The sequence below is a fragment of the Euphorbia lathyris genome, chromosome 9 (assembly GCF_963576675.1).
Source record: "Euphorbia lathyris chromosome 9, ddEupLath1.1, whole genome shotgun sequence".
NCBI lineage: Eukaryota > Viridiplantae > Streptophyta > Magnoliopsida > Malpighiales > Euphorbiaceae > Euphorbia > Euphorbia lathyris.
Window position 1 is genome coordinate 52,887,290 of NC_088918.1, and position 8,014 is coordinate 52,895,303.

General features: G+C 34.5%; 1 non-coding gene across 1 annotated transcript; it reads right to left on the minus strand.

Annotated features, from left to right (window-relative positions):
- Positions 1-1,241: 1,241 nt before the first annotated feature.
- LOC136207668 (small nucleolar RNA R71) lies at positions 1,242-1,348 on the minus strand. The gene has a single exon (XR_010676798.1). It is a non-coding gene; the product is annotated as a small nucleolar RNA R71 (small nucleolar RNA).
- Between the last annotated feature and the right edge of the window lie 6,666 nt (positions 1,349-8,014).

The window sequence follows — 8,014 nt, forward strand, 5'->3', positions numbered from 1 at the left end:
TTTCATTAATATGCACTTGAATTCAAAATCATTACAAGGAAACTTTGTTGAACACTTAGGCGAATTATCATCTCGAAAGAGTTTTAATTTGAGTAAGGGCAACTATCCCGAAAGGGTTTTGTCGCGTTCAAAGCCAAATAATTAGAGGTTCCGTCATTTATTTCATCATCATAATTGATACAAAGTTTAAGTTGTTTTCTTTGCTTAATGCAAATGAATAAATTCATTCGTTTTTCTAATAAGTTCTAAATGTTCCTGTTTTGTAAAATTCATCCTTAAAATCAGAAGATCTTTCTAACAATCGATTTATTCTAAATATAAAATCTTATTCCAGCATTTCCAAGTATTCAAAGTTCACACATTCAATTAAACAAATTTCCTAAATTCAATTAGACAAATTTCACTTTTCATTTACAATTAATAGTAAATCTAACAAGTTCGAAATTAACAGATTCAAAAATAAGTTTTTCGTTAAAAAACGTATCCCTGTGGGATCGATATTTTTATTACTACAAGCGAAACCGTGCACTTGCGGAAATCGCTCAACAAGTTTTTGGCGCCGTTGCCGGGGATACGCCAAAATTTTTGACAAAATTTTTATTTTTCGTATTTTATTTTCGAATATAGGTTTATACATTATTTTTATACAATTTTTATATTTTATTTATTTTTCAGTTTATATAACATATTAGTTTTCAATTTTGTTTTGAAGGTAGTTTGGCTCGTGTAACAATTTCAAGTTCATGCGCAGTTCGCGAAATTCGGGCACGCCACCAGATCATTTTGATCCAGAAATTGAAAGAACACTTAAGAAAAACAAAGACAAAACACCCTTAAAAATCAAAGTAGACCAGCCAGAAAATATGGCCGATCCACCGACACTTATGGATTATGCTAGGCCAGGAATGGCCGGTGTAACTAATAGTGTAGTTAGACCCCGTATAAACGCAAATCAATTTGAAATTAAGCCTGCTTTGCTTAATATGTTGCAAAACAACGTAACGTTTTATGGACTACCTAACGAAAACCCTAATGCACATTTGACAAATTTCTTAGAAATTTGTGACACTTTTAAAATTACTGATGTAACAGCCGAAGCAATCAAACTTCGCCTCTTTCCTTTCACTTTGAAGGACAAGGCAAAAATTTGGTTAACTTCTATGCCTGCTGCAACATTTGAAACTTGGGACCAATTAGCCCAAACGTTTTTATCAAAATATTTTCCCTTAGCAAAAACCTCAAAAGTCATCAAAGAGTTGACATCTTTTACCCAAAATGATAATGAAACTCTTTATGAAGCTTGGGAACGTTTTAAAGAACTTCAACGTTTATGCCCACACCACCAATTGCCAGATGCACTTTTAATGCAGACATTCTATAATGGATTAAATCCTACAACTAGAGGTTCATTAGATGCTATGTCTGGAGGGTTATTTATGAAGAAGACGTCCGCCCAAGCAAGAGAACTTTTGGAGGAAATGGCAATCAACAGCAGTATGTGGCCCGCAGAGCGTGGACATATACCAACGGCGAAACCATCATCCTCAGGTACATCATCGGTTAAAGGTATAATGAATCTTGATCCTGTAGCAATGTTACAAGCCCAATTTTCTGCCTTATCGCACAAAATTGATAAATTTATGGCACCGTGCGATCCTAATGATCCAATCCAAAGAGACATTGATTACGAAGGTATGAATGAGATAGAACAGGTAAATTTTGTCCAAGGACAAAACCAAACTACTAATCCTTATTCTAATACTTATAATCCTGGATGGAGAAATCATCCTAACTTTAACTGGAAAGATGGTAATAATAATAATAATGCAAATGCTAATCAATATCGTGTAAATAATTATCAAAATCAAACAAGAGATACGATTAGCACTTTATCTTCAAAAATCGACAAATTTATTGATGCTATGAATGGAAAGGTAAGTAATCAAGACGATGGTTTTAAACGGATCGAAAATAAATTCGATCAGCTTATCAAAAACCAATCCTCTAGCATCCATAATTTGGAGGTTCAAATTGGACAACTTGCTAAATCAATTCCATCCCGCAAAGAGGGAAGTCTTCCCAGCCAAACGGAAGAAAATCCGAAAGAGCATGTTAAGGCTATCACTCTTCGTTCGGGGAAAAACTACTTAGGTCCGGAAATGCCCGGAAATTCAACTTTACTTGGAAATGATTTACCAAAATCCAAAGAAGATACGTTAAAACAAAAAGATACGCCAATTGACTCTAATCCAAAACCTTTTGTACCAAAACCACCTTTTCCACACAGGGTCCGAAATAAGGACCATGATAAACAACTTTTATCATTTTTAGACAAACTTAAAAATTTGCATATAAATTTAACATTCATGGATGCAATTACGCAAATTCCTAACTATGGAAAATTCTTGAAAGATTTAATTTCAAAAAAGATTAGTTGGGAAGGAATTTCATCCATTTCTCTTTCTGAAGAATGTAGTTCGATAGTATCAAGCAAATTACCTACTAAACTTAAAGATCCCGGATGCTTTACCATTCCGTGTACTTTGGGAAATATGGAATTCCCAAGTTGTCTTTGTGATTTAGGAGCTAGTATAAACTTGATGCCATTGTCTATTTTTGAGAAATTAGGTTTAGAAGAAGACATCAAGCGTACCAATATGGTTTTGCAATTAGCGGATCAATCCACTAAAACACCATATGGTATAATTGAAGACGTTTTGGTAAAAGTTGACAAATTTATTTTTCCTACTGATTTTGTTATCTTAGATTTTGCTTATGATGCTAATTGTCCGCTAATCTTTGGTAGACCATTCATGAACACGGGACGTGCTCTAGTTGATGTGTCGGAAGGAAAAGTAGTTTTAAGAATAGGTGACGATAAGATCGAGTTTGATATGAATCAAGCGATGAAATATCCTATGGATGATTTCGCCTGTATGAAACTTGATTTAATTGAAGAATGTGTCAATGACATTGTTCAAAGAGAAGAAATAATAGAACCTATAATGGGCGAAGAATTAGAAGATAAGGACCCAGAGCCTTTGATTCGAGAAGATGGACCAGTTCCACCTTCAGTAATAGTTCCACCTAAATTAGAACTAAAAGAACTACCAAACCATTTGAGATACACTTTCCTAGGCGGAAGTGATACTCTACCTATAATCATCTCTAACAAATTAACAGAAAATCAAGAAGAAAAATTGAAAGAAGTTGTTAGAAATAGAATAGGAAGTATGGGATGGCAGATTTCAGATTTAAAAGGAATTAATCCTAGTATTGTAATGCATAGGATTCACTTAGAAGAAGATAAGCCACCTAAAGCGGATAGACAAAGACGTTTAAATCCGAACATGAAAGAAGTAGTAAAAAATGAGATTACTAAACTTTTAGACAATGGAATCATTTATCCTATTTCGGATAGTGAATGGGTTAGTCCAATCCATTGTGTACCCAAAAAGGGAGGTATAACTGTAGTAAGGAATGATGAAGGTGAATTAATACCTACGCGAACCACCACCGGTTGGAGGGTTTGTATAGATTATAAGAACCTAAATAAGGCAACTAGGAAAGATCATTTTCCTTTACCTTTCATCGATCAAATGATCGAAAGGATAGCCGGTCATGCATTTTATTGTTTTCTTGATGGTTATTCCGGATTCTTTCAAATATATATTTACCCGGATGACCAAGATAAAACAACCTTCACATGTCCTTATGGAACATTTGCATATAGAAGAATGCCTTTTGGTCTATGTAATGCACCAGCAACTTTTCAACGTTGTATGACTGCAATTTTTAATGATTTCATCGAAGATATCATGGAAGTATTTATGTATGATTTTTCAGTTTATGGAGATTCTTTTGATGCATGTTTAAAAAACTTAGATAAAGTTCTTTCTAGATGCGAAGAAACGAATTTAGTATTAAATTGGGAAAAATGTCATTTCATGGTTGACGAAGGAATTGTTTTAGGTCATAAAATATCCGAAAAAGGATTAGAAGTGGATAGAGCAAAAACTTCAGTAATAGAAAAATTACCCCCACCAACAACTGTCAAGGGAGTAAGATCATTTCTAGGACATGCAGGTTTTTACAGACGATTTATAAAAAACTTTTCTGTGATTTCCAAACCACTTACTAATTTGCTTATGAAGGATTCAACCTTCGATTTTAATGAAGATTGTATTAAAGCTTTCGAAACATTGAAAACAGCCTTAGTCAGTGCACCCATAATTGCTAAACCCGATTGGGATTTGCCTTTTGAAATCATGTGTGATGCAAGTGACCTAGCAGTAGGATGTGTTTTAGGTCAAAGAAAGGATAAAAGATTACATGTTATTTATTACGCAAGTCACACATTGTCCGGTGCACAGTTAAATTACACAACAACAGAAAAAGAGATGTTAGCCGTAGTATTTGCATGTGATAAGTTTAGGTCATACTTATTAGGATCTAAAGTTATTATTTATATAGATCACGCAGCTTTACGTTATCTGTTTGCTAAGAAAGATGCAAAACCGCGTCTGATTAGATGGGTTTTGTTGTTACAAGAATTTGATATAGAAATTAGAGACAAAAAGGGAGTAGAAAACCTTGTCGCCGATCATCTATCGAGACTAGAAGATGAAAACGGTCCTATAGGTGAAACTGTCGGTATACGAGATGATTTCCCCGATGAACATCTCTATCAAGTAGAAAGTATCATGTCACCATGGTATGCAGATTTTGCTAATTATCTTGCAACCGATATCGTTCCGGAAGGATTATCTTCCCAACAAAGGAAGAAATTTTTCTTCGATATTAAACAGTATTTTTGGGAAGATCCCTTTCTATTCAAATCATGTGGTGACGGGATAATTAGGAGATGTGTTGGAGAAAATGAATATGAATCTATAATAACAGAATGTCATTCCAGCTCATATGGAGGACATAATGGAGTTAATAAAACAGTAGCTAAAATATTGGAATGTGGTTTCTTTTGGCCTACGATGTTTAAGGACGTTGGTTCATTTATTACTCGTTGTGATAAATGCCAAAGAACGGGAAATTTAGGAAGGAAAGATGAGATGCCCCTCAAAAACGTGTTGGAAGTTGAAATCTTCGACATGTGGGGAATTGATTTCATGGGACCTTTTCCGCCTTCCAATGGTAAAACTTACATATTAGTAGCCGTTGATTATGTTTCGAAGTGGGTTGAAGCAATTGCAACCCCTACGAATGATTCTAAAGTAGTTATTAATTTTCTTGACGATATATTTTGTAGATTCGGTTGTCCTAGATTCGTTGTTAGTGATGGCGGTACCCATTTCATAAATCGAAATTTTGATATGCTTATGAAAAAATATGGAGTACGCCACCGCGTGTCAACGCCATACCATCCTCAGTCGAATGGTCAGGCGGAGATCTCAAATAGAGAACTCAAATGGATTCTAGAGAAAACTGTTTCATCATCAAGAAAAGATTGGTCACAAAAACTCAATAATGCGCTATGGGCATACCGTACTGCATTTAAATCACCAATAGGAATGACTCCATACCGTTTGGTATATGGAAAAGCATGTCATTTACCAGTTGAATTAGAACATAAAGCCTATTGGGCTATTAGAAAACTTAATTTTGATTTACAACAAGCAGGAAAGAAACGTTTACTCAATTTAAATGAGTTAGATGAGTTACGACATCTATCGTATGAAAATGCGAGGATTTATAAAGAAAAAGTGAAAAAATGGCACGATGCCAAGATCAAAGTCAAACACTTTAATGTTGGAGATAAGGTGCTGTTATTTAATTCACGGCTTCGTATATTTCCAGGAAAACTTAAGTCCAGATGGGACGGACCGTATTTAGTCGTCAAAACATTCGACTATGGTTCTTTAGAACTCGAGGAAACTAACAGTAATCGTTTTAAAGTTAACGGTAATCGATGTAAAATCTATTACGAAAATATTTCCGAAATAGGAACTAATTTCGTAACAAGATTTCCTGACTTATAAGTCATTTCATTTTTCTAATAGTTAGTTTTTATTATTTTTTTTTATTTTTTTTTGTTTTGTTTAAATTATATAATTTTATATTAGAATTTTAGATATATAAAAATGTATACAAGTCATGATTTTAATTAATTTTTAGGAATTTAATGAGAATTAGGAGAAATTCAGTGATTCTCAGTTGAGAATTTGAAATTCTCAGTTGAGAATTCACATATATAGAATTCTTAAGGAGGTAAGAAATTTCTGAACTTATAGAGAATTTAAAATTCTCAGTTGAGAATTTGGGTATAACTAGTAGCCAGGAAAATTTCTGGACTTATAGAGGATTTCGGATTCTCAGTTGAGAATTCTGATTTCAAATTGAAAGGAAAATTTCTGAACTTACCGAGGATGAGGATTCTCGGTAGAGGATCAGAAATTTGGAGTTTTGACAACTGATTTCCGCAAGGAAATCAGCGTGTCGCGACCGCGGGTCAGAATCCTCGGTCGCGACATGGGGAAATTATGCAAAAATTGCCCTTTTTCCAGCAGATGCAACTCTTCAGAAACGAAGCATTAAGTTTCTTCATTTCTAAAAGGTTTGTTTCATGCCTTTTCACTTCAAAACAACACCTCTTTTCGTCCTAGGATCTTATAAATAGGTTCTAGAGGTTCAGTTTTCTGTCACTTTCTTTTCATCTCTATCAGAACTATCTCTGATTTTCTTACCATTTCAACAATTCAGAAACTAAGTTCAGAACCTTTCTTCCTTAATCATTCCAAACACCATGACTTCCTCAAACACTTCATCTAAGAAAGTTATTGCTTCACGCAATAAGCGTGTTGATATATCAGAGCGTTATGGATGTAACTTTCCCATCTTCAATCATGATGAGGGAAGGCGCTTCTTGAAGCTTCGATACACATTCTTTGTCGGAATGCTATACATGGATGACTTTCTTAACGATCAGTTAGGAATCAAAGACGATATGAGTCGCTACATAGAACGCTTAGGATGGACCAGATTTGTTGATATGAAGTTTCCTATAATTGGAGACTGGATATTAGAGTTCTTCTGTACGGTTCGTTTTGTTAACAAGCGTCGGGTGCGTCTTAGTTTTCGTCGGGATGGAAAAACTTTCACTTTTGGATATCCTGAATTACATGTTTGGTTTGGTTTTCCCTTGAAGGATACTACCAAACGTCATCATGGAAGAGATATGACGTCCACTGATATTTGGCGAATGCTCACCGGCATCTGGCCTTTCAACCCAAAACTTGCCTATAATAAGTCTTTTTATTCCAACTCTATGCTATATTTGCATAAGTTTCTGAGTCACAGCCTGTTCGGTCGCACGTTCAGTAGTGTCGTCCAAGAATCTGATCTTTACGTACTTGGCGATATATTTCAAGGCAACGTGGTTGATTCTTCAAAGATTTTGATGGAGGGTCTTGTTGCCGCATCTAGATCCAAGGCTAAGAAGGTTGGATTCGGGAATATTATATGCGGAATAATTCTAGGGACCAAGGGAAGTATTTCTGTTCCTTGGAGTGATGCTGAATCTTTCCCGATGCTAGACTATGAGTTTTTAGAATATGAAGGTCTAGTGAAACGAGTATTTCGATCAGGACCAAATTTTCTTTCTGCACCAGAATGGCAAGCCTTCGTGCAGTTGAAATTAGAACGCTATAGGGCTAAGAAAATCCCGATTGAAAGGGACGAATTTTTAGCATAGCTTTTGTTGATATTGTTTGTACATATGTTGTACATATTTCTATTTTAATAAAACTTTCTCTTTTGCATTATTTTCTGTTTTTGATTATTTGGTTCAACTTACATTTAATTTCATAATTCTACACTAATGCACCTATTAAATGCAAACTTAATCCATTCATTACTAATTAAATGATTAATAACTAAGTTTCAATTCCTTAAATAAGATTCATTTAACTTACATTAATAAATGCACATAAATGCTTCAATTAATTTTAGTTCCAAACCTTTCCTATTTCTAATTTTAACACTCATTAATTAAAGCATTTTC